The 24,675-nt window shown below is 42.9% G+C and overlaps 1 long non-coding RNA gene across 15 annotated transcripts in view; it reads right to left on the bottom strand.

Annotated features, from left to right (window-relative positions):
* The window catches only part of LOC149442481 (uncharacterized), an 876,277-nt gene that overhangs the window by 732,725 nt on the left and 118,877 nt on the right, over positions 1-24,675 (bottom strand). For 13 of the 15 annotated variants that reach the window (XR_016307175.1, XR_016307176.1, XR_016307168.1 and 10 more), the window contains 2 exons: positions 21,194-21,314; positions 16,657-16,708 (listed from right to left, as the gene is read on the bottom strand). The exons of 1 other annotated variant lie outside the window; for it this stretch is intronic. This is a non-coding gene — a long non-coding RNA (uncharacterized LOC149442481). The remainder of the gene's footprint in view (positions 1-16,656; positions 16,709-21,193; positions 21,315-24,675) is intronic. One more of the 15 variants, XR_016307165.1, reaches the window with a different exon arrangement.

Genomic DNA, 24,675 nt, shown 5'->3' with positions numbered 1-24,675 from the left:
AAACTGCACGGGGTGTGATCTTCCTTTGAAGTGCACGGGTCACGATTTATCACTGAAGTCTATGAGGTGCAATTTCCCATTGAAGTCTACAGGGCGTGATTTCCCTCTGAAGTCTATGAGGATTTCCCATTGAAGTCAATGCAAAGCAGTATGTGAACCAAGGTGCCAGGAAGCAATTTCTAATCCTGGGCCTGGGATTTGTTGAGCCCTGTACAAATGTAAATCTTATATCTCCAGGGCTTTTTTTTCTCAGAGAATAGGTGCAGGAACTCAAATCATCGAGCGGGTGTGGCCTAATTTTACAGTGGGAGTTAAAGAGACATTGTTGCACCAATGATCTCTGTATGCTATACTGCAGGGGTTTAAATTTCGAGTCCAGACCTACTAGCAGGTCACAAAACTTATTCCCCACCAGTTGCCCCACCCAACCTTGCCCAGGTCCACCCCCAACCCCGCCCCAACCCCAACCAAAGAAATTACATTTTTCTTTAGAATAAATAGTCCGAAATATAAAACTGTACACAGTAATGTATATCCCAGCTCCCCTGTACTCCATTATAGTGATATGACATGTATACAGTAATCACAGTAATGTATATCCCAGCTCCCCTGTACTCCATTATAGTGATATGACATGTATACAGTAATCATAGTAATGTATATCCCAGCTCCCCTGTACTCCATTATAGTGATATGACATGTATACAGTAATCATAGTAATGTATATCTCAGCCCCCCTGTACTCCATTATAGTGATATGACATGTATACAGTAATCATAGTAATGTATATCCCAGCTCCCCTGTACTCCATTATAGTGATATGACATGTATACAATAATGTATATCCCAGCTCCCCTGTACTCCATTATAGTGATACGACATGTATACAGTAATCATAGTAATGTATATCCCAGCTCCCCTGTACTCCATTATAGTGATATGACATGTACACAGTAATCATAGTAATGTATATCTCAGCCCCCCTGTACTCCATTATAGTGATATGACATGTATACAGTAGTCATAGTAATGTATATCCCAGCTCCCCTGTACTCCATTATAGTGATATGACATGTATACAGTAATGTATATCCCCCCTCCCCTGTACTCCATTATAGTGATATGACATGTATACAGTAATGTATATCCCCCCTCCCCTGTACTCCATTATAGTGATATGACGTGTATACAGTAATGTATATCCCCCCTCCCCTGTACTCCATTATAGTGATATGACGTGTATACAGTAATGTATATCTCCCCTGTACTCCATTATAGTGATATGACGTGTATACAGTAATGTATATCTCCCCTCCCCTGTACTCCATTATAGTGATATGACGTGTATACAGTAATGTGTATCCCAGCTCCCCTGTACTCCATTATAGTGATATGACATGTACACAGTAATGTGTATCCCAGCTCCCCTGTACTCCATTATAGTGATATGACATGTACACAGTAATGTGTATCCCAGCTCCCCTGTACTCCATTATAGTGATATGACATGTTCACAGTAATGTATATCCCAGCTCCCCTGTACTCCATTATAGTGATACGACATGTACACAGTAATGTATATCCCAGCTCCCCTGTTCTCCATTATAGTGATATGACATGTAAACAGTAATCATAGTAATGTATATCCCAGCTCCCCTGTACTCCATTATAGTGATATGACATGTATACAGTAATCATTACTGTATACATGTCATCATATAATGGAGTACAGGGGAGCTGGGATATACATTACTGTATACATGTCATATCACTATAATGGAGTACAGAGGAGCTGGGATATACGTACATTACTGAGTAATGTATATCCCAGCTCCCCTGTACTCCATTATAGTGATAGGACATGTTGTATACAGTACTTACTGTCCCCTCGAGTCCCCCGCGGCGGTGGAGAGGGTGTCTCCTCTCAGCGGAGGAGAGCAGACCTCTCCTGCACTTGTCCCCTCGGCGGCGGTGCCGCAGAAGTCGGAAACCGGAAGTTATAAACCGGAACTTGGCTTCACAATGAGGCTTGGAGCACAGGTGCAGTCGCTCCAAGCTTCATCTGTGCTCGCCGCTCTCCACAGAGGAATTGCTCCTCACATTTGGCGAGCGGGCGAGCGGCTTTTTCAAGCCCTGCTATACTGTATGTATGCTGTCCCTGCCTACCAAGTAAAAATCTTCCCCAGTGAAAACTTTACAAATTGTATTCCCTAAAAAAGCAAAACCCAACACTCACCTATGCACCTCCTATCCACTGCTCACCTCTCCCCCATGTCCAAAGCTCTCCTCTGTACCACTGTTCAAAGCTCACGCCTGTCCACAGCTCACCTCTGTATCCCTCTCCAAAGCTCACCTCTATATCTTTGTCCACAGCTCACCCGTGTCCCTCTCCAAAGCTCACCTCTATATCTTTGGCCAAAGCTCAGCCCTGTATCCCTCTCCAAAGCTCACCTCTATATCTCTGTCCAAAGCTCACCCCTGTACCCAAGCCCACAGCTCACTTCTGTACCCTTTTTCAAAGCTTACCTCTGTACCCCTGCCCATAGCTCACCCCTGTATCATGACCACAGTTCACTTCTGTACTCTCTCTATAAAGCTCATCTCTGTAACCCTGCCAAAGCTCACCCCATACCCTGTCCACAGTTCACCTCTGTACCCTACCCACAGCTCAACTCTATACCCCTGTGTATGGCTCAACCCTGTACCCCTGTCCACCTCTCACCCCAGTACCCTGCCCATAGTTCACCTCTGTAACCTGCCCTCAGCTCACCTCAGTACCCCTGTCCACCTCTCACCCCAATACCCTGCCCGCAGCTCACCCCAATACCCTGGCTGCAGCTCACCTCTGTACTCCTCTCCAAAGCTCACCTCTGTACCCCTGCCACAGCTCACCCCTGTACCCTACCAACAGTTCACCCTTGCTCGCAGCTCACACATTTACCTCTGTCCACTGCTGACCTTTGTACCCTGCCCGCAGCTCACTCCTGTACCCTGCCCGCAGATCACCCCCGTACCCTACTCGCAGCTCACCCCAGTACCTTGCCCAAAGTTCACACCCTGTACTCCTCTCCAAAGCTAATTTCTGCACCCTCCAGCAACAGAAGAATTGACTTTTATGCTAAAATAAATATTAAAGTTAAACTTTCACCAGTCTTATCTCTGCCCTCCACTCTTTTCTCATCAATTCTTACTTCTGCACCCCCCCCCCACATAATCTGCCCACACATTAAAAGGAAGGGAGAGCCAGAATAGAATTGCCAGGCTTAGTAGCTGATAAGCTGGAGGGTGGTAGGGCGGGATGGCTTACTAGCTGATGAGCGGGAGGGAGGGCACTGCACCATCCCCATTCAGAGGCGCAGAGATAAAGAGGCTAGTTAGAGCTGAAGCTGCAAGTGCTTAAGTCACTCGAATTAATGATTTGACTGCCGTGAATTCCGTCTGCACTGTGTGCAAAGGCAGGGAGAGCTGTAGAGAGCCGCCTGCTAGTTTAGCTCAGCTGTGCTGTCACAGGGGAGCCGGGCAGTAGATAGTGGTGAGCACAGGGCTAGTGTTGGAAGTAGCGGAATGCCATTCCGCCATGTTCCAGCTGAAAAAAAGCCCTGAATATCTCACTTTACTAGTTTCTTCCCCGGCTAGGAACACCAGGACCTGGAAATTACATTTTACATGCCACTTCTGGGTCATTAACAGAAATGGAAGATCCATTTACTGATCTTCCTCCCATCTACCCAGCGGCACACAGCATGCTGGTTCTGGGTTCACCGATTGGGTGTAGAACCTGGAAATCCAGTGAAAGCATGTGCTAAGATTGCTGGTGGGGGGATATCAAAAGAAAAGATTTATAGCCACCTTTTAGGAATAGTTCACCTTTCCGCCAAATCTGTCAATGCATATGTTCACCTTTCACAAAAAATAAATAATATATATGCATATGTTTTTTAATACGTTTCTATGGCTTTCATTTTTTTTACTCTTTTTCTATTCAACAAAAAAAAAAAAGGATCGTGATTGGCCGGCTCTAAGGGGAGGAAGAGGCCGGATTTATTTTTTAAGCATCTTGCAAAAAAGAGAAAGGAGTGTGATTGGCCGGCTATGAGGGAAGGAGGAGGCCAGATATTTTTTTTTTTAAGCAATTTAAGAATTAACAATTATTTCTGGTATGCAGGAGATTTTTGTCCAGAAAAAAAGCGTGGCAATGGGCGCAAAATTTGCACCTAGCCTAGCAAATATTTTCATGGCGAGATGGGAACATGAAGTAATTTTTGGGAAGGTATGAAAAGGGTTAAGAACATGGAAGAGATTTATAGATGATATCCTGGTTATATGGAGCCACTACAGGTTTTTTTTAAAACACATAGAAAATAATCCACACGGCTTGGGTTTTTCCCAGACTATAAATGTTGAATCAGTAAATTTTCTAGATTTATGTATTTTTAAAGATAATCAGAGATTATATACCAAAACATACTTTAAGGAGACAGATAGGAATGAATACATGCCTACCTCCAGTTGTCACCATCCACAATGGATTCAGGGGATACCGAAGGGGCAGTTTAGTCGCATAAGGAGAAATTGTTCGAGGGTTACGGATTATATTGATCAATCTGAACTGATTAAACAAAGGTTTGTGCAAAAAGGGTATGATCCAGGTAGATTGGAAAAACAGATTTGAAATCAGTAAAGAATACATGGGAAACAGAAAGATAAAAACACTAAAAGAAATGAGACCTAAAAAAGAAGAAAAGAAGATGGAATTTGCTTTTATTTCCAACTTCAGTTGCCAGTATGGAGATGGAAGGGATTATGTGTAAGTACTGGCCTATATTAAAAAGGGATAACATTTTGGGCCTATTGTTACTGTCAGGGATCGTCCCCTGGCCTGCTCCCGGGTCATCACCTGCCTACAGTCATCTCAAGACCCACCAGGCACTCAAACCACTCCTGGCTCAGTGCCCTCTGTCCCCACCACTATCAGGGGCTCCGAGCGGGCGTAGTAAGAGGATGCCCTCCTCTCCACATCAGGCTCCCCAACCAGGTACGTAACAGTACCAGAAGGCCATGTCGGAGCCTTAGAGAAGGGCCTCTCCTCTAGAAGAAATCTGTCAGCACATTGCGGCACTGACACAAGCCGTCAAGGGCATGCAAGAGGGATATAACCGATTTGAAAATCGTTTTCAAACCCTATCTGTAGCCGCACTTTCTGCCAGCGCCACAGCGACATCTGTTCCAACTGTCGCTTCGGGAGCTATGATGAACCCTGCAGTGATGCTGCTGCCCCCGGAGCCAAGGGTCCCCACACCCGAAAGGTTTTCTGGTGATCGCAACAAATTCAGGGCATTACGCAACGCATGTGAACTGTATTTTGCATTACAACCTCGCACCTTTTCATTAGAGGCAACCAAGGTGGGGTTCGTGATATCACTCCTCCAGGGAGAACCACAAGCATGGGCTCACAATCTGCTGGAAAAGGAAGACGTCAAGTTAGTTTCCTTAAATCGCTTCTTCGAGGCTATGGCTCAGCTCTATGACGATCCCCAGCAATCTGCATCAGCAGAAGCAGCTCTCCATTCCCATTAGCAGGGCAGCTGAGGACTATGTGACGGAGTTTAGGCGCTGGAGCTCCGATACCAATTGGAACGATGCTGCCCTACGCTATCAGTTCTGTTTAGGCCTTGCTGAACCCCTTAAAGATGAGCTAGCCTGTGTAGGGGTACCAAACACACTGGAAGAGCTCATTAATCTTGCTATCCAGATTGACCGCCGGCTTAGGGAACGAAGACTGGAAAGGTCTGCCAACCAAGTCCGCCCTATGTGGATGCTACCCAGGGCACCATCTCCAGCAAACATGGTACCACCTAGTCCTACCACACCCAGTGTTGAAGAATCCGAACCAATGCAAATAGGGTTGCTACGAACCTCACTTACTCCGGAAGAACGCCAACGCCGTGCCTCTATTACGGAGAACCCAGCCATTATGTATGAAATTGTCCCGCAAAGCTATGTAAGTCTCTGACTATCCTGCCTGCTAAACTACCACCTGCAACCATCAACCCTGCTCACAATGCCATTTCTGTCTCATTCCAGCTTCCGGGAAGACCCCTGCCAGTGTCCGCTATCATTGATTCCGGGGTCTGCAGCTGCTTTATCGACTCAACTTTCGCCCTGCAACATCAGATACCCTTAAAAGCCAAAACGCAGAGACTGACAGTATACTTGGCTGACAGATCCAACATTAAATCTGGGGCAGTCACTCAAGAGACCATTCCGCTACCCATTGTAATACCTCCATCTAGTCACAAGGAACTACTATGCCTGGATGTTATTGCAGCACCACTGTTTCCAGTTATCTTGGGAATCACATGGTTACAAGCCCACAACCCCAGCGCGAATTGGGTATCTGGTGAAGTGGACTTTAAATTGGCCTACTGCCACAAGCATTGCTTACCTCAACTTCCTGCTCAACCTGTGCCCCTACTGTGTATGGACATTGATGCTGAGGTATGCCAAATCGTTCCTGCAGCCTACCATGACTTCCTGGATGTTTTTAGTAAACGTGGTGCAGACACCCTTCCACCCCACAGACCCTATGACTGCCCAATTTAACTGCTACCCGGGGCTGAGATTCCCTTCGGTCGGATCTTCCCACTGTCAGAGCGTGAGTTGGAGGCACTGAAAGACTACATTGATGATAATCTAAACAAGGGGTTCATCCGCCCCTCCACCTCCCCAGCAAGAGCAGGTATCTTCTTTGTAGAAAAAAAAGATCATTCCCTCCGTCCACGTGTAGACTACAGCAAGTTGAACAATATTACGGTTAAAAACAGCTATCCCTTGCCATTAGTCCCAGAACTAATCCAAAGACTCAGGTCCGCAACCGTATTTACCAAGTTGGACTTAAGAGGGGTATACAATCTCGTATGAATCCGGGAGGGAGATGAGTGGAAGACAGCCTTCTGTACCAGATTTGGGCAGTTCGAGTACCTAGTCATGCCCTTTGAACTATGTAATGCCCCTGCAACCTTTCAGCACCTGGTAAATGACATTTTCAGAGACTTCTTAGATAATTTTGTGATAGTCTACCTGGATGACATTCTGATTTTTTCCACATCTATTGAACTTCACCGAGGACTTGTGCAGAAGGTCCTCGGTCGCCTCAGACTACACAGACTATATGCAAAGCCTGAAAAATGCGAGTTTGAACGCCAGAGCATTCAATTCCTAGGATTAATTATATCCTCTGAAGGCTTTAGGATGGACCCCCAAAAAGTCTCTGCCATCCTGGAATGGCCTGCACCATCTGAAAAAAGAGGAATACAACGTTTCATAGGTTTCGCAAACTTTTATAGGAGATTTATCAAAGGATTCTCATCTATCATTGCTCCTATCAACCAACTGACCAAACAAGGGGTCTGATTCTGTTGGACACCAGAAGCTCAAAGCGCTTTTGACTCATTAAAAGGACTATTTACTTCAGCACCCATACTAAACCATCCAGATCCAGCACTACCCTTTGTGGTAGAGGTAGATGCCTCGGAGAATGTTGTTGGGGCTGTCCTATCACAGCGGCAAGGCCTGCAACTCTTACTTCATCCAGTTGTCTTTTTTTTCCCGTAAGCTATCCCCTGCGGAGAGAAACTATGATGTAGGGGATCGAGAATTACTTGCCATCGAGCCAGCTTTGGAGGAATGGAGGTACCTTTTAGAGGGAGCAGCACACCCCATTTTGATCTATACCGATCACAAGAATCTGGAGTACCTGAAGACTGCGAGACGTCTAAAACCCCGACAAGCCAGGTGGGCACTTTTGTTTCGCCAGGTTTATATTTCACATTACCTACAGACCAGGCTCTAAGAATATCAAGCCCAATGTTCTGTCTAGGATGTCCAATGATCCTAAGGATCCTCCTACCCCTGATACGGTGCTCTCAGCAGGCAACTTCTGTCTTTTACAAACAGACCTTTTTTTACAAATTCAGCAGGCATCTTTAGGGGCTCCTTCCCCACCAGGAGTAACTCTATCCATTAGAGAAGGTTTACTCTGGTCAGTAGACAAGATCTTTGCACCAGAAAGTATCCGATTGGTCATTTTGGGGCTATGTCATGACCATCCCCTGGCAGGACATTTTGGGGTCCACAAGACTTTAGACCTAGTGCAGCGCCTGTTCTGGTGGCCTGATTGGGAGAAGGACTGCAAAGCTTATGTAAATTCCTGCCCCACATGTATATGTAACAAGGGCAACAGAAGCAAGACCTGGGGATTGAGGCCCCTACCAGTCCCTGTTCGACCTTGGGAAATTATCTCAATGGATTTCATTGTAGAACTGCCACCATCAGAGGGATGTTCGCCCATTTTTGTTGTAGGGATCGTTTTTCATAAATGGCCCATTTTATTGCCATGAAGGGAGTACATTCTGCAGCTGAGACTGCCCAAATCTTCATAAGAGAGGTGGTGAGGCTCCATGGTGTTCCAGGGAACATTGTCTCGGATCGAGAGGTACAATTCACTTCAAAATTCTGGAAAGCACTCTGTGAGAAGCTGAAAATGGGACTCTTTCTCTTCCACTTATCACCCTCAGACCAACGGGCAAACGGAAAGAACCAACCAGACCTTGGTACAATACATTCACTGTTTTACGTCATTTTCCCAAGATGACTGGGTATCAGTTTTATCCTTGGCCGAGTTTGTATATAACAATTCAAAACACTCGGCCACGAAACAGTCCCCCTTTTTCTCTAATTATGGATTTTATCCTGTGTTTCTATACAAAATAGTGCCTGAATCATCAATTCCAGCGGTCCAAAACACTTTTGAATTCCTTCAGCAAAACAACAAGGTGCTACAGGAGACAATCACAAAAGCTCAACTGGACAACAAAAGATTCTTTGACAGGAAAAAAAAGGGGGACCTGGTCCTGGAACCTGGTGAGGAAGTATGGTTGTCAACAGCCAATTTAAAATTGACTTATCCCTCAAAGAAGCTAGGTGCCAAGTTCGTGGGACCCTTCCCAGTAAAAAGAAAGATTAATGACGTAGCATACGAGCTTACATTACCGGAATCACTAAGGATTCACCCGGTATTCCACGTATCACTGCTCAAAACCTTTTCCTGGCCGGGGATTGGGGCCACCTGAGCCAGTGATCGTCAATGGTGAAGAGGAATATGAGGTAGAGACAATTATCGACTGTAGAAAGAGGAGGAACCAGCTCCAATATTTAATTAAATGGAAAGGATATGGACCTGAAGACAATTCATGGGAATCGGAATCCAACATCCACGCTAAAGACTTAATCTTGGCAATCAGACGCAGGCATCCAGAGAAAATGGCCCAGTTGGCATCCAGAGGCTGCCCTTGGGGGGGGGGGAGCTGTCAGGGATTGTACCCTCGCCGATGCACATCTATGCGCCTGTGCCGGATCCCTGTCAGCTGTGGCAATGCACATGGGAGCATGCGGTTACACACATGCGTACTGGCGTGCACATCATTGCAAGGCGGGCTATTTAAATCACCAACACACTTTAGCCTATGCCTTCTGGTCTACAATATCCTGTACTCCATAACCTGATTCTGTTGCCTATATCTGATCTGACCCTGACAAAGAAAGAACTCCGCTTGCACCGACCCAGCTTATCCCTGACTATCCGCTTACCTGCTCCCTTGTACCTGATCTGTCCGATTGATCCTGACTTGGCTTGTCTGACGCTGCTGCACCTACGTTCCTGTATCCGTATCTGGCCTATATCCTGGTTACCGCCATACCTACCTGCTGCTGAAACTACGTTCCTGCATCCGCACCTGGCCTGTATCCTGGTTGCCGCCATACTTACCTGCTGCTGCACCTACGTTCCTACATCCGCACCTGGCCTGTATCCTGATTGCCGCCATACCTGCTGTTGAAACTACATCCCTGCATCCGCACCTGGCCTGTATCCTGGTTGCTGCCATACTTACCTGCTGCACCTACGTTTCTGCATCCGCACCTGGCCTGTATCCTTGTTGCCGCCATACCTACCTGCTGCTGCACTTACACTCCTGCACCCGCACCTGGCCTGCACTCGGATCGTCCGAGTCATCACCTGCCTACAGTCATCTCAAGACCCACCAGGCACTCGTGCCACTCCTGGCTCGGTGCCCTCTGTCCCCACTATCAAGGGCCCCGAGTGGGAGTAGTAAGAGGACGCCATCCTCTCCACGTCAGGCTCCCCAACCAGGTACGTGACAGTTACCAAATAAACCTGGGTTTATATATAGAAAGGCATCGAATCTACGGACCAAGCTGGTTAAAAATATAATTTCCCCTCCAAGGAAAAATCCAATTAAGATGTTTGATCTCAAAGGGTTTTTCCCATGTAAAAAGTGTAATATTTGTAAAACAACAGGGATGAAAACTAGGAAAATAGAGAGCTTTATGTCACAGGTCACGACAAAAGAATTTAAGATTGATTAGTTCATAACATGCACTACCCCTTATGTGACCTATTTATTGGAAACTTCATGTAAACTTCAATATGTAGGCAGAACGACTAGGTCACTGTGTAAAAGACTCAGAGAACATGTCTCTAATATAAAGAAGGGGAAGAAGGACCATCATTTGTCCAGGCATTTTAGAGACGTCCACAAATGTGATCCAACACAATAACGATTTTGTGGAATAGATGAAGTGGAGGGACACTGGAGAGGAAGTAACAAAATTATAGAAATCTCTAGAAATGAAATGTTTTGGATTTTCCAACTGGACACTTTGAAACCTAAAGGTCTGGATGTTGATCTGGACCTTAATTGTTTTATTTCAGACACATAAATAGTTTTACTATATATTATATTAAATAGGGATTTAAGTCTAAATTTTCTAGTTGTCCACGTCCCATCTCCCATACCCAGCTCTGGGATATTAGCATACTGGTGGAGTGTAATGGTAATTACTATTTATATTCTAGACGGGCTTTAAGCTCAGTACAGAGATACCGTTTGCATGACGGGTTCTATTAGTTTCTAGTCTATTTTAGAATAGATATTTAGGGGATTAGGAGTAGTTGCCTTTCCACTGGATTAGAGGTATTTTAGATGAACGTTTGGTATTTTAATACATGGTAATTGGGTTTTATTATAACTGTGTCTAGGTGCCTTATTTCTATTTTTAAACTCATTCATTTTTAACCAAAATTGTATAGTTTTATATAGGGGTAAAATATTCCCATTTATTTGTCCACTAATAGATAGATTTACGAGGTATTATATGCTATGGGGATTATTTATAGGATTCATTTGCATATAGTGTTATGGATATTGTATATTAATAACAATTAATTAATTTATTCATATTTATTCATGAGATAGTCAGGAGATTTTTTTAAAATTGTGTATTTATTATTATTTATCTATTTATCCAATATTTATTTGAATAGTGGATGGATAGTGCATATACAATTTATACCACTAGATGGTGTTAGGTATAATATTATGCATTGCTGCTATTGTTATCGTATGCCCGGGTGTATATGTGTGCGGGTGTATATGTGCGGGTATAGAGTGTTATGCCAGTTATGTCCCCATGATATGTATATAGAGCATTATACATACTAGCATTTATATACTGGCCCATTTGAGTTGGTGGTTTTCATTTATTTTATCAGTGGGCTAATGCCCTATTTCAAGATGGCGCTATCGGTCTGTGTTAAGGGGAGGAGTGAGAGTATATAAGTGGCCGCCGGTCTGACGTACGCACCCTTTGTGAAGAAGTCGGAAGTGACGAAACACATCAAGGACTTGACATCGGACATAGACATAGACCGGAAGTTGCGGAGTGGCCATCTTGATTGAGGTTTATTCACTGATTGACGTTTTTTCTGAGGATTCATGTTCCCCACAATGGAAGATAATGCGTTTTACTACTGTTTTAATTGTAAGCATAACTTTAATAAACTAGACCCTTTTTCTAAGACTTACTACACTATAAGGATCTTGTTTTTTGACCCATGTCGTGATGCCATATGGAGATTGAACAGGGCAGGGATTATCAGATGAGGAGAGCCATTTATACTTGTGGAAGTGTTTAGTCCGGTAAGGTGCATGGTGTGTAAGGTGACGGGGAGTGGATTTACATTACACTAATGCTGTGAAATATAAGGGGAGCACTTTTTGGTATCCCAAAGAATATTGCACTATTATATGTTTTTTGTCGGAGGTAATACCGATGGGAGAAAAGGACGGCATGGAGCACCAGTTTTTGTGGATTATTATGAGATAGAAAGTCGTTTACAAGCTTTGATAGGGTAAGGGTGTTTAATACAGCCGCTTAGAAGTGGACACTGAGTGGCGTGACACTTTATTAGCACCGGGTGGTTATTATATTCCCTAATGTTTTGTGGGGTAATGCACTATGTAGAATTTTCTTTTTGAGGAACACATGGATATAAAGAATGCCTTCATGAAGGTGGACTAATTTTAGGAGCACAAATTCACATTGATTTGAGGATATCACACACATCGAGAGACTGTTATCTTAAATACTATCTCCACCATCAGGAGCTCTGGTGGAGACGGGTTGGTACTTAGACCCTGCACCTCGGGTAAGCCTGCATCATCCATTAGGATGACCTGCCAGTGTACTTATCCTGCTGGTCTGTGGGAACCTCTCTACTGCTATAGCTACTGGTCTTCGAGCCTGAACCCCAGGACATGACCTATTCACTGATCTACCTCCCCTCTACCCAGCAGCATCAACCATTCTGGTCCTGAGTTTCAGATGGGCACAAAAAGTCTGGAAAAAATAATGAGGGTGCATGGGGTTAAAAGGCATTCTTGGGGCATGTGGAAGAAATCCAGCAGAAGTGCTTGGGTATAACTTTAATTTTTTACACAATTTTTTCTAAGTCTGTTTTTCCCCATCACATAGGGGACATAAAGTCCCTCATGTGATGCATTTTTGGTGACTGACTCTTGATGTCTCACCTGCTCTGAAATGAAACTAATAGAGTGCAGTTCCCATACTAAGCTCGAAAGAGCAGGGCCCTCGAACCCCTCGTGTATCACATTGTATTGGTATTGTTCTGTCACATGTTCTGTCCCCCTTTGTAATGTACAGCGCTGAGCGAACTATTGGCGCTTTATAAATACTGTATAATAATAATAATAATAATACTGGCTGGGAAAAGGGACACCACCACTCAGAAGTATCTCTTATATGTCCCTTCTGAGTCATTAACGGGAAGGGGAGATCAGCAAATGGACATTCACAGATCTCCCTACCATCTACACGGTGGCATCTGCCATGCTCGTCCCAGGATAACCGGGATCAGGCATGGAGCCTGGAAATCTGGTGGAGGAGGAACCAAGATTGCCAGTGGGGGACACCAGAAGAGGAAGATTGGGTCCACTCTGTGCAATACCATTACACAGAGAAGGAAAGAATGACATGTTTGTTTGTTATTTTAATTAAAAAAAAAAAAAAAAAAAAAAACAACAGAATTTACAACCGCTTTAACAGGTAAGGGAGAACTCCCTCCCTTTTACCAGCTATGCTGGGGCTAGGTTTGCTACTAAGCACAGTGCGGGGAAATACAAGTGTAACATGGTGCAAAAGGAACTTAGACTTTAGAGCAGTGGTTCTTAACCTTGTTGGAGGTACTGAACCCCACCAGTTTCATATGCGCATTCACCGAACCCTTCTTAATTGGAAAAATAAAATATGATTTTTAAAATTCAAAACATAGGTATATATTTATACATAGGTGCACAAAATGAACAAAACCGTTAAGAACAAAGAACAAAACCATTAAAACATGTTTTTCACACAAAAACAAAAACATAATAATGAATATTTACTGCACGAATCATATGAGTCGGGTGTGGGTCTTCACCTCCGCTGAACCCGCGAGACTGACTCACCGAACCCCTGGGGTTCGATCGAACCCAGGTTAAGAACCACTGCTTTAGAGGGTTAGTTCACCTTTCCCTAAAATCTGCCATGGCATTTTAAGTGCCTTGCAAAGAAGAGAAAGGAGTGTGATTGGCCGGCTATAAGGGGAGGAGGAGGCCTCATTTTTTTTTTAAGCATCTTGCAAAAAAACAGAAAGGAGCATGATTGGTTGGCTATAAGGGGAGGAGGAGGCCGCAATTTTATTTTTTTTAAGCATCTTGCAAAAAAGAGAAAGAAGCGTGATTGGCTGGCTATAAGGGGAGGAGACCGAATTGTTTTTTTTTTTAAGCATCTTGCAAAAAAGAGATTGATTGGATGGCTATAAGGGAAGGAGAAGGCCTGATTTTTTTTTTCTAAAACAGATCTGGCAAAAAAAAAAAAGAAAAAGATTACCAGACTTTCAGTGATGGGGAAGGCCAGATTTTTATTTTTGTCATTTAGGGTTTGTTCACACCATGTTCATTTAGCTGCATTTTAAGGAGTGTGATTGGCCGGCTATAAAAGGAGGAGGAGGCCAGATTTTCTTTTTTTCTTTAAGCATCTTGCAAAAAAGAGAAAGGAGCGTGCTTGGCAGGCTATAAGGGGAGGAGGAGGCTGCTGGATTTTACTTTTAAAAACATCTTGCAAAAAAGAGAGCTTGACTGGTTGGCTATAAGGGGAGGAGGAGTCAGGATTTTTTTTTTAAACAGGTCTGGCAAAAAAAGAAGAAAAATTAAAAAAGGAATGTAACTAGCAGACTTTCAGTGATGAAGAAGGCCAGATTTTTATTTTTGTCATTTAGGGCTTGTTCACACCATGTTTATTTAGCTGCATTTTACTTCATGCCATCATACATGTGTGGAGGTGTACAGTAAAATGCAACTCAACAGACATGTTATGAACAAGCCTTTATTTAGAATTACTGCACCGGATGGTGCTAACGTGAGATCCCTTCGGTATAATTTAATGACCACCCAGCCCAGAGAATGAGTATATGCAACTTTCTGAAAGCGGAACTAAGCTTCCATTGCCATAATCAGTGAGCAGGCAGGCTTTTTATTGCTAAAGAGACATGCAGTGTTTTTGCAGTAAAATACAGCTACCTGCCTGCCCGCTGTCTTCTCTGGCTATGTAAACTGAGCTGCACATGCGTATGGTCACTGTGTGCTGGGATGATGGCCTTCTGAGCATGTGCAGAAATGACTTCATCCTGCACCAGCCAACGAAGATGGCTGATAACTAACACTGCCAGGGGAATCATATGGTCGTGTGTGAAGATATGCGCATGTGTATAATACAACTCTCAAAAACAAGAACTGGACGTGCCCAACTCATGCACATGCGTAAGCACATTAGCATGGTCATTACACTCACGCACATTAGCATGAGTAAGCATGGGTGTTTGGCACCCACTTGCCTATTTAAAGCTGCTGTAGAAACCAGAGGATTGCTGAGTGGTCGTCAGCTCCTACTGCCTGTGACCTGATTCTGTGCTCACTCCTGTGTTTGGCCCGATCTGTTTGACTCCGCTTGTTCCTGATACTCTGTTGACTCCGGCTTGTGACCTGACTCTGCCTCCTGCCAGCTGTTCCCATACCTTCTCTGCTAAACTTTACTTTCCCTGGCCTGGCTCGGAGTACGCTCTGGTTCTCGATTCTGTACCTCGGCTACCTGGCTACTACCGACTTCTGCCCACCTGAGATCCTGCATCCACCTGCTCACCAGCTTGACTACTGCCTGCTCTTCTGCACCTGCTACAGCGCCTTCTGTATCTGTAAGTTCACCAGTCTGCCTGCTGTCCGGCATCTCTTCCAGCCAGGATCTCCAGCAAGGCACCCATGCCCCTCCATGCCCTGTTATCACCTGTCATCAACTCCAGGTGAAACAGGACAGGAGGTGTAAGGGAAAGCCCTCTCGTCAGCTTGGCCTCGACCAGGTATGTGACAGTCACCTAGGAGGACATGCCATTGAGAGACAAGACCATTGAAGGAACAGTAAGGTTAGCTCCATTTTAAGTGTGAAAACAGGAAAATGTTTCTTAAAAAAAAAACACTGCTTTAATAGTGATTTTTATTCTAGGGTCTCATATTCTATCATGTTTAGGGTTTTTTTTTTTTTTAGAAAATAATAAAGATATATATCTTCTATAGCTCTTGTCAGGTGATTCATTTAGTTATTTAAGCCTAATTATACACTCAACAGCCACTTTATTAGGTAAACCTGTTCAATTGCTTGGTAACAGAAATTGCTAATCAGCCAATCACAAGGCAGAAACTCAATACATTTAGGCATCTAGACATGGTCAAGATGACTTGCTGAAGTTCAAACCGAGCATCAGAATGGAGTAGAAAAGGGATTTAAGTGACTTGAACATGGCATGGTTGTTGGTGCCAGATGGGCTGGTCTGAGTATTTCAGAAACTGCTGACATACTGGGATTTTCAGGCACAACAATCTCTAGGATTTACAGAGAATGGTCTGAAAAAGTGAAAATATCTAGTAAGCGGCAGTTGTGTGAGCGAAAATACCTTGATGATGTCAGAGGAGTATGGGCAGACTGGTTGCTGAGACATTCAAATGGTAGGGTTAGAATTTGGCGTAAAAAACATGAAAGCATGAATCCATCCTGCCTTGTATCTATGGTTCAGGCGGGTGGTGGTGGTATAATACACACACACATCAATTCAGGGAAGTCAAACCTCTTGCTCTATATGTTGAATTTATTCCAGGTAACAACTGCACAACAATGGTTGAGCTTACCTGCACCTGGTGAAGAGTGGGGACACTTGAAACGCTTGTGCAACTGTTAAACCTGAAATGAATTAAACATATTGATTGAGACATTTTGGAATGCAACGACTTTCCTGGATTGATAGGTCTATGTGACAGTTTGGAGCCTGTCAGTTACCGGCTATATTTATATAGACTGTATCTCTAATCTTACAAATGTATCGGGCTACATTGGATCCAGTCAAGCTCTGTATATATATATCCAAGGGCCAATTATACATGACAGAAGCAGAGCACACTGGAGAGTGCAGATAAAACCACTTTAATACAGAAAACATTTACATTGTACCTGCATACAAGTGAGTTGATCAGTGCCTATCACCACAATCAGCTCATCCAAAGGTGTACCATATTCCAGATGTAAATTTAGTTTCATTGAGAAGTTGACTATGGAGACTTTTCCCCAATTGTTTGGGATTTTTACAGCCAATATGTAAAAAAAACAATTTTGTGTAGTTTCACAATAAATAAAACAATACTTATAAAATGCAGTCATGGCCAAAAATACTAGCACCCCTACATTTCTGTCAGACAATGCACCACTTTGCCCCAGAAAATTGTTGCAATTATAAATATTTAAGCATTCTCATGTTTATTTCTTTTGTTTGTATTGATACGAGACAAAAAAATGGAGGAACAAAAAGCCAAATCTGACATATTCCATGCAAAATGCCAAAAATGGACTGGACAAAATTATTTCGACCCACCATAGTACATAAGGAAAACTTGAAATGTACAATTTGTCATGCAAGACCCCAAGCGTTTCAGAGTCATAATGCTCCTTCTTCAGGGATATTTCTGCATGAAGGATAGTTTAATCTATGGAACTGAAATTGCAATTTTTGAATAAATACACTATCAATATACAGATATATGTAAGTATGCAATACTCACACTAGAGTGAATATAAGGTTGAAACATCAGCCGTAGCATAAAAACAAACCACATGACCATCACTTCCCCACTTGTGTCCCCTTAGGGTCCCAGCTTCCTGTGGCTCATCAAACAGTCTGTCTAAGTGATAGGTACGTAAGGGAGGCTGCATTAATGTCAGTCAATACAATCAAAAAAAGATGTAAAAAGGAAGTAACTGCCAAACACCCACCAATTGCTCTTTATGATAGATGTCTGCACAGATAAGGGCCAAAAGCATCCATCTAAGATGACAGTTAGTATTGGATGTTGGAACAGAAGACAGTTTTCTACAAGAGAAACAAAATGTATATATATATATATATATATATATATCAAAAGATTCCTTTAGAAGTATATTAAAGTAGAGACATATATTTCAGTGGGGGGCATTACACAGAGGCTCCCAAGTCACAAAAACAAACATATCCACCAAGTCAATATACTCACCAAAATGTAATCGATCTTATTTGTTTTGGTGTTTTGGGTGCCTCTGTTTAATGCCCCCCACTGAAATATATGCCTCTACTTTAATATACTTTCAAAAGAAAAAAAAAAAAAAATATATATATATATATATATATATATATATATATATATATATATGTATATATATGTGTATATTCTTGTAGAGAATTTTCTTCTGTTCCACTATCCCAATACTATTTATCATCTTATATGGATGCTTTTGCACTTATCTGTGCATACATCTATCATAAACAGCAGTTGGTGGGTGTTTCGCAGTCATATGATATTAATGCAGCCTTCCTTATGTACCTGTCACTTAGGCGGCCCCAGTGACTGTTTTTAACTCTTCACTCACTATAGTGTGAGTATTGCATTCTTATGTGGATACATTGATTTTAATGCATCGTGTACATATATATTGATATTCTATATATTATAAAATTGCAATTTCAGTTTCATAGATTACATCACTCTTTATGCAGAAATACCCCAAAGAAGGAGTTTTATGACTCTGAAACACTCAGGATCTCGTATGACAAATTCTACATTTCAAGTTTTCCCTATGTACTATAATTGATGGTGTATTTGTATCTATATGAAATAACAACAGCAGAGAGACATATTTTATAAGTTTAGTTTTATTTATTGTGAAACTACTAAAATTGGTTGTATTTTTTATATATTTGAGTATTTGCTCTGGTCACAGTGTGTTAAAAATCGTAATAAAATAAATAAGAAAAAAAAAGATGAAAACTGAATTAATGAAAAACAATTTTTTTTGTACTGTCACCAGTTTTCCTGATCACCACCACACCAGTTATATGATGATGCTGTACTGTCCTGATTCTTCATTTTTAAAAATATCAGGACAAAAAAATTACAACTTCAAAAAACTCGCCATGCCTCTTACTAAATACCTTGAACTGTCTACTTTCCAAAAAGGGGTCATTTGGGGGATATTTGTACTGTCCTGGCATGTTAGGGCCTTAAGAATGAGGCAGGCTATTAGTACATCAGGAATTATTGATTTTCAGATACAGTGCCTTAAAAAAGTATTCATACCCCTTGAAATTGTCCACATTTTGTCATGTTACAACCAAAAACGTAAATGTATTTTATCAGGGTTTTATGTAATAGATCAACACAAAGTGGCACATAATTGTGAAGTGGAAGGAAAATGAGAAATGGTTTTCAAATTTTTTTACAAATAAATATGTGAAAAGTGTGCCGTGCATTTATATTCAGCCCCCCGGAATCAATACTTTGTAGAACCACCTTTCGCTGCAATTACAGCTGCAAGTCTTTTTGGGGATGTCTCTACCAGGTTTGCATATCTAGAGAGTGAAATTTTTGCCCATTCTTCTGTGCAAAATAGCTCAAGCTCTGTCAGATTGTATGGAGAGTGTCTGTGAACATCAATTTTCAAGTCTTTCCACAGATTCTCAATTGGATTTAGGTCTGGACTTTGACTGGGCCATTCTAACACATGAATATGCTTTGGTCTAAACCATTCCATTGTAGCTCTGACTGTATGTTTAGAGTCGTTGTCCTGCTGGAAGGTGACCCTGCACCCCAGACTCAAGTCTTTTGAAGACTCTAACAGGTTTTCTTTTAAGATTGCCCTGTATTTGGCTCCATCCATCTTTCCTTCAACTCTGACCAGCTTCCCTGTTTTTGCTGAAGAAAAGCATCCCCACAACATGATGCTGCCACCACCATGTTTCACGGTGGGGATGGTGTGTTCAGGGTGATGTGATGTGCAATGGTAGTTTTCTACCACACATAGCGTTTTGCTTTTAGGCCAAAAAGTTCAATTTTGATCTCATCTGACCAGAGCAATTTCTTCGACGTGTTTGCAAACTGGACTTCTTATGGCTTTCTTTCAACAATGGCTTTCTTCTTGCCACTGTTTCATAAAGGCCAGATTTGTGGAGTGCATGACTATTAGTTGTCCTGTGGACAGATTCTCCTCTTGGTTGCTTTTCTGATTAATGCTCTCCTTGCCCGGCCTGTCAGTTTACGTGGACGGCCATGTCTCGGTAGGTGTGCAGTTGTTCCATACTCTCCATTTTCAGATGATGGATTGAACAGTGCTCCATGAGATGTTCAAAGCTTGGGATGCTTTTTTATAACCTAACCCTGCATTACACCTCTCCACAACTTCATCCCTGACCTGTCTGGTGTGTTCCTTCGCCTTCATGATGCTGTTTGTTCACTAATGTTCTCTAACAAACCTCTGAGGGCTTCACAAAACAGCTGTATTTATACTGAGATTAAATTACACATAGATGGACTGATTAGATGATTTCTTAAGGTAGTTAGTCCCACTAGATCTTACTTAGGGGTATCAGAGTAAAGAGTCTGAATACTAATGCACACCACACTTTTCAGATATTTATTTGTAAAAATTTTGAAAACCATTTATCATTCCTTCCACTTCACAATTATTTGCCACTTTGTGTTGGTCTATCACATAAAATCCCAATAAAATACATTTATGTTTTTGGTTGTAACATGACAAAATGTGGACAATTTCAAGGGGTATGAATACTTTTTCAAGGAACTGTATATACGATAGTTTGTGGTTTCTATAACTTTCCTACAGACTAAATAATAAACACTGATTCGAGTTATTTTCAACAAAGAAATGTAGCAGAAAATATTTTGGCCTAAATTTGATGAAATTTGATTTTTAAAAAATTTTTACTGGACATGTTTAATAGCAAAAAGTCAAAAATATTGTTTTTTTTTCAAAATTGTCGATCAAAAATGCACAGGCGATCAAATACCACTGAAAGAAAGCTCAATTTGTGGGGAACAAAAGGACATAAATTTCATTTGGGTGCAGCGTTGTGTGACTGTGCAATTGTCAGTTAAAGTAACGCAGCGCCGCAACACAAAAAATTGCCTGGTCAGGATGAAGGGGGGATCCTCAGGAGGGCAAGTGGTTAAAGTCAAGATCTTTCCTGAACCTGGACCAGCTGAGTGATGTCAGCTGACGGGGTTTCAGAAAATGGGTCATAGGAGTGCTGAACGAACTGCACTACTGTGATTCCCAGGAGAAGTAGAGCCAAACGAGCTTTACTCCTTTAATAAACCCTTAAAAAGAAAAAAATATGACACTCACCTCAGTGACAATGTAGACCAAATAAGGGAGAGCTTTGTTCATTTTGCGTTCTGTCTCTTTCCATTTTCTCCTTCACTGATTCTACCTCAAGTGCGACTCACAAATCCTTGCTCTTCATCATCTGAAATGCAATCAAATAATTCATTACTTGGATAACTTAGTAAAACATGTCATCTGTACAACAGAAGACCCCATTTCTGTGTGGAAGAGGGATAAAAATAAAATTAAATCTGCAGCCTATTGGTTCCTTTCCCCTGCATTAGTGGCCAAAGTAGTGAAAGTTACCCCGCTGCATTGGGGATCACCTACCTGATTACAAGACTTTATTTACATAGTTACATTGTTAGTCTGGCTGAAAAAAGACAAAAGTCCATCCAGTTAACCATTAAAAAAAAAGTTAAAATCCTATACCCACAGTTGATCCAGAGGAAAGCAAAAAACTCAGCAAAGCATGATCGAATTTTGCTCCTGCAGGGAAAAAAGTTGCTTCCTGATCCCCCGAGAGGCAATCGGATATTCCCTGGATCAACTTTACCTATAACTGTTAGTATCCAGTTATATTCTGTGTATCTAGGAAAGAATCCAGGCTTTTTTTTAAAGAAATCCACCGAGCTGGCCAGAACCAACTCTTGAGGGAGTCTATTCCACCTTTTCACAGCTCTCACTGTGAAGAAACTTTTCTGTGTTTGGAGATTAAATTTCTTTTCCTCCAGACATAAAGAGTTCCTCCTTGTCCTCTGTGATGACCTCAGGGGGAATAGCTCTACACCCAGTTCACTATATGAACCACTGATGTATTTATACATGTTGATCATATCGCCCCTAATCTCCTCTTCTCTAGAGAGAATAAATTCAGTTCCTCTAATATTTCCTCATAGCTGAGCTCCCCCATGCCTTTTATCAGTTTAGTTGCCCTTCTCTGTACTTTCTTCAGTTCCCCAATGTTCTTTTTGTGAATTGGTGCCCAAAATTGAACTGCATATTCCAGATGAGGTCTTACTAATGATGTGTACAGGGGTAATATGATATCTCTCTCTGGAGCCTATACCTCTTTTAATACAAGCGAGGATTTGGTCGCTTTAGAAACCGCAGCTTGGCATTGCATCCATTATTAAGCTTGTGATCTACCAGAACTCCCAGAACCTTCTCCACCATTGATTCCCACAGTTGTACCGCCCCCTAGTATGTATGATGCATGCATATTCTTAGTCCCCAAGTGCTAACCTACATTTATCAACATTAAACCTCATTTGCCACATAGCTGCTCAATTAAACAGTGCATTGAGGTCAGCTTGTAAATTGGAGACATCCTGTAAGGACGTTATTCCTCTGCACAGCTTGGTGTCATCTGCAAAGACTGAAATGGTATTTTTAATCCCAGACCCTATATTGTTTATAATTATATTAAAAAGTAAGGGTCCCATCACTGAACCTTGGGGTACACCACTAACAAAGCTAGACCATTCAGAGTATCTCTCCCTTTCTACTGGCGCATTCCCCTTCCCCCTAAAGCACGCACACATCACTCCCATACTCAAAAAACCCTCCCTGGACCCCACTGACCTGAACAACCTTAGACCCATCTCCCTGCTGCTATTCACATCCAAGCTCCTTGAGCGCTTAGTCTACAATCGCCTAAGCGCCCACCTCACTGACAACAACCTCCTTGATCCACTACAGTCTGGCTTCCGTCCCATACACTCCACCGAAACCGCCCTACTCAAAATCACTAATGACCTGCTAACCGCCAAAGCTAATGGCCACTACTCAGTCCTCTTACTCCTTGACCTTTCCACGGCCTTCGACACAGTTGACCACCCCCTCCTCCTTGATAAACTACACTCCCTCGGCATCAGAGACTCCACTCTCTCCTGGCTCTCCTCCTATCTCTCCCAATGCTCCTTCAGCATAACCTATAATGCTACCACCTCCCCCTCTCTCCCCCTCTCTGTTGGGGTCCCCCAAGGCTCTGTCCTCGGGCCCCTTCTCTTCTCCATCTACACCTCCTTCCTCGGCAAACTGATACACTCCCATGGCTTTAACTATCACCTCTACGCCGATGACATGCAAACTTACCTCTCCACCCCTCAACTCACCCCTTCAGTCTCCACCCGTATCACCCACCTGCTGAATGACATATCAGACTGGATGTCGCTCCACTTCCTCATACAGAACCTTTCCAAAACCGAGCTCCTAATTTTCCCCCCAGCCCGCGCCCCCCCCCACCCTCTCCATAACGACCAACAATGCCACCATCAGTCCCACCCCGCAAGCCAAAGTCCTAGGTGTCACTCTAGATTCAAACCTGTCCTTCCAACCCCATGTCCAATCATTAGCAAGCTCATGCAGGCTCCACCTCCGCAACATCTCCAAAATACATACGTTCCTAACCCCAGACACTACTAAACAACTCGTTTACTCCCTTATTATCTCACGTCTGGACTACTGCAACTCCCTCCTCACCGGCCTACCTCATCACAGACTATCCCTGCTTCAGTCTATCCTGAACTCAGCAGACAGACTCATCCACCTTACCAACCGCTCCTCTTCTGCTACCCCCCTCTGTCATTCTCTCCATTGGCTCCCGATAGCCCAACGCATCAAATTCAAACTACTAACACTGACATACAAAGCCATTCACAGCGCTGCCCCAAAGTACCTCACCGACTTGATACCCAAATACCACCCAACCCGTAATCTTTGCTCCTCACAAGACCTCCTACTTTCTAGCTCCCTGGTCTCCACCTCCCACGCCCAACTGCAGGACTCCCCTATCCTCTGGAACTCACTACCCCAATCCATCAGACTGTCACCTTCCCTCCTCACCTTTAGGCGCACCCTGAAAACCCATCTCCTCAGGGAAGCCTACCCCACTCTCACCTAACTGCCGATCTCCTCCACTCCTCCTACCACTCCATCCCCCACAGCCACTTCCTCCTGTGCCACTATCCCCTCCCTCCTAGATTGCAAGCTCGAAAGAGCAGGGCCCTCGAACCCCTCGTGTATTGTTTGTTGCTGTATTGTCTCATGTTCTGTCCCCCACTATAATGTACAGCGCTGAGCAAACCTTTTTGGCGCTATATAAATACTGTATAATAATAATAATAATAATAATTAACAGCTACTCTCTGAATACGATCTTTTAGCCAGTTTTCTATCCATTTAGATACAGATTTTTCCAAGCCTGTAGACTTTACCTTACACATTAGCCATATTATTATTATATTATTATACAGGATTTATATAGCGCCAACAGTTTGCTCAGCGCTTTACAATATAACGGGAGACAATACAGTAACAATACAGTTCAATACAAGAGCGATTTTAGGGCCCTGCTCCTTGGAGCTTACAATCTAGGAGGGAGGGGCTAGTGGTGCAAAAGGTAGTAACTGTGGGGGATGGACTGGTTGGAAGAGTAGAAGATTCCAGTATTAGCTGAGGGCAGGATAGGCTTCCCTGAAGAGATAGGTTTTCAGAGCTCG

Source organism: Staurois parvus, unplaced genomic scaffold (genome assembly GCF_062004578.1).
Source record: "Staurois parvus isolate SC_StPar_1 unplaced genomic scaffold, SC_StPar_1.0 ptg000885l, whole genome shotgun sequence".
Classification (NCBI taxonomy): domain Eukaryota; kingdom Metazoa; phylum Chordata; class Amphibia; order Anura; family Ranidae; genus Staurois; species Staurois parvus.
The sequence above is the reverse complement of the archived record's forward strand: the minus strand, read 5'-3'. Positions and strand labels throughout refer to the sequence as shown.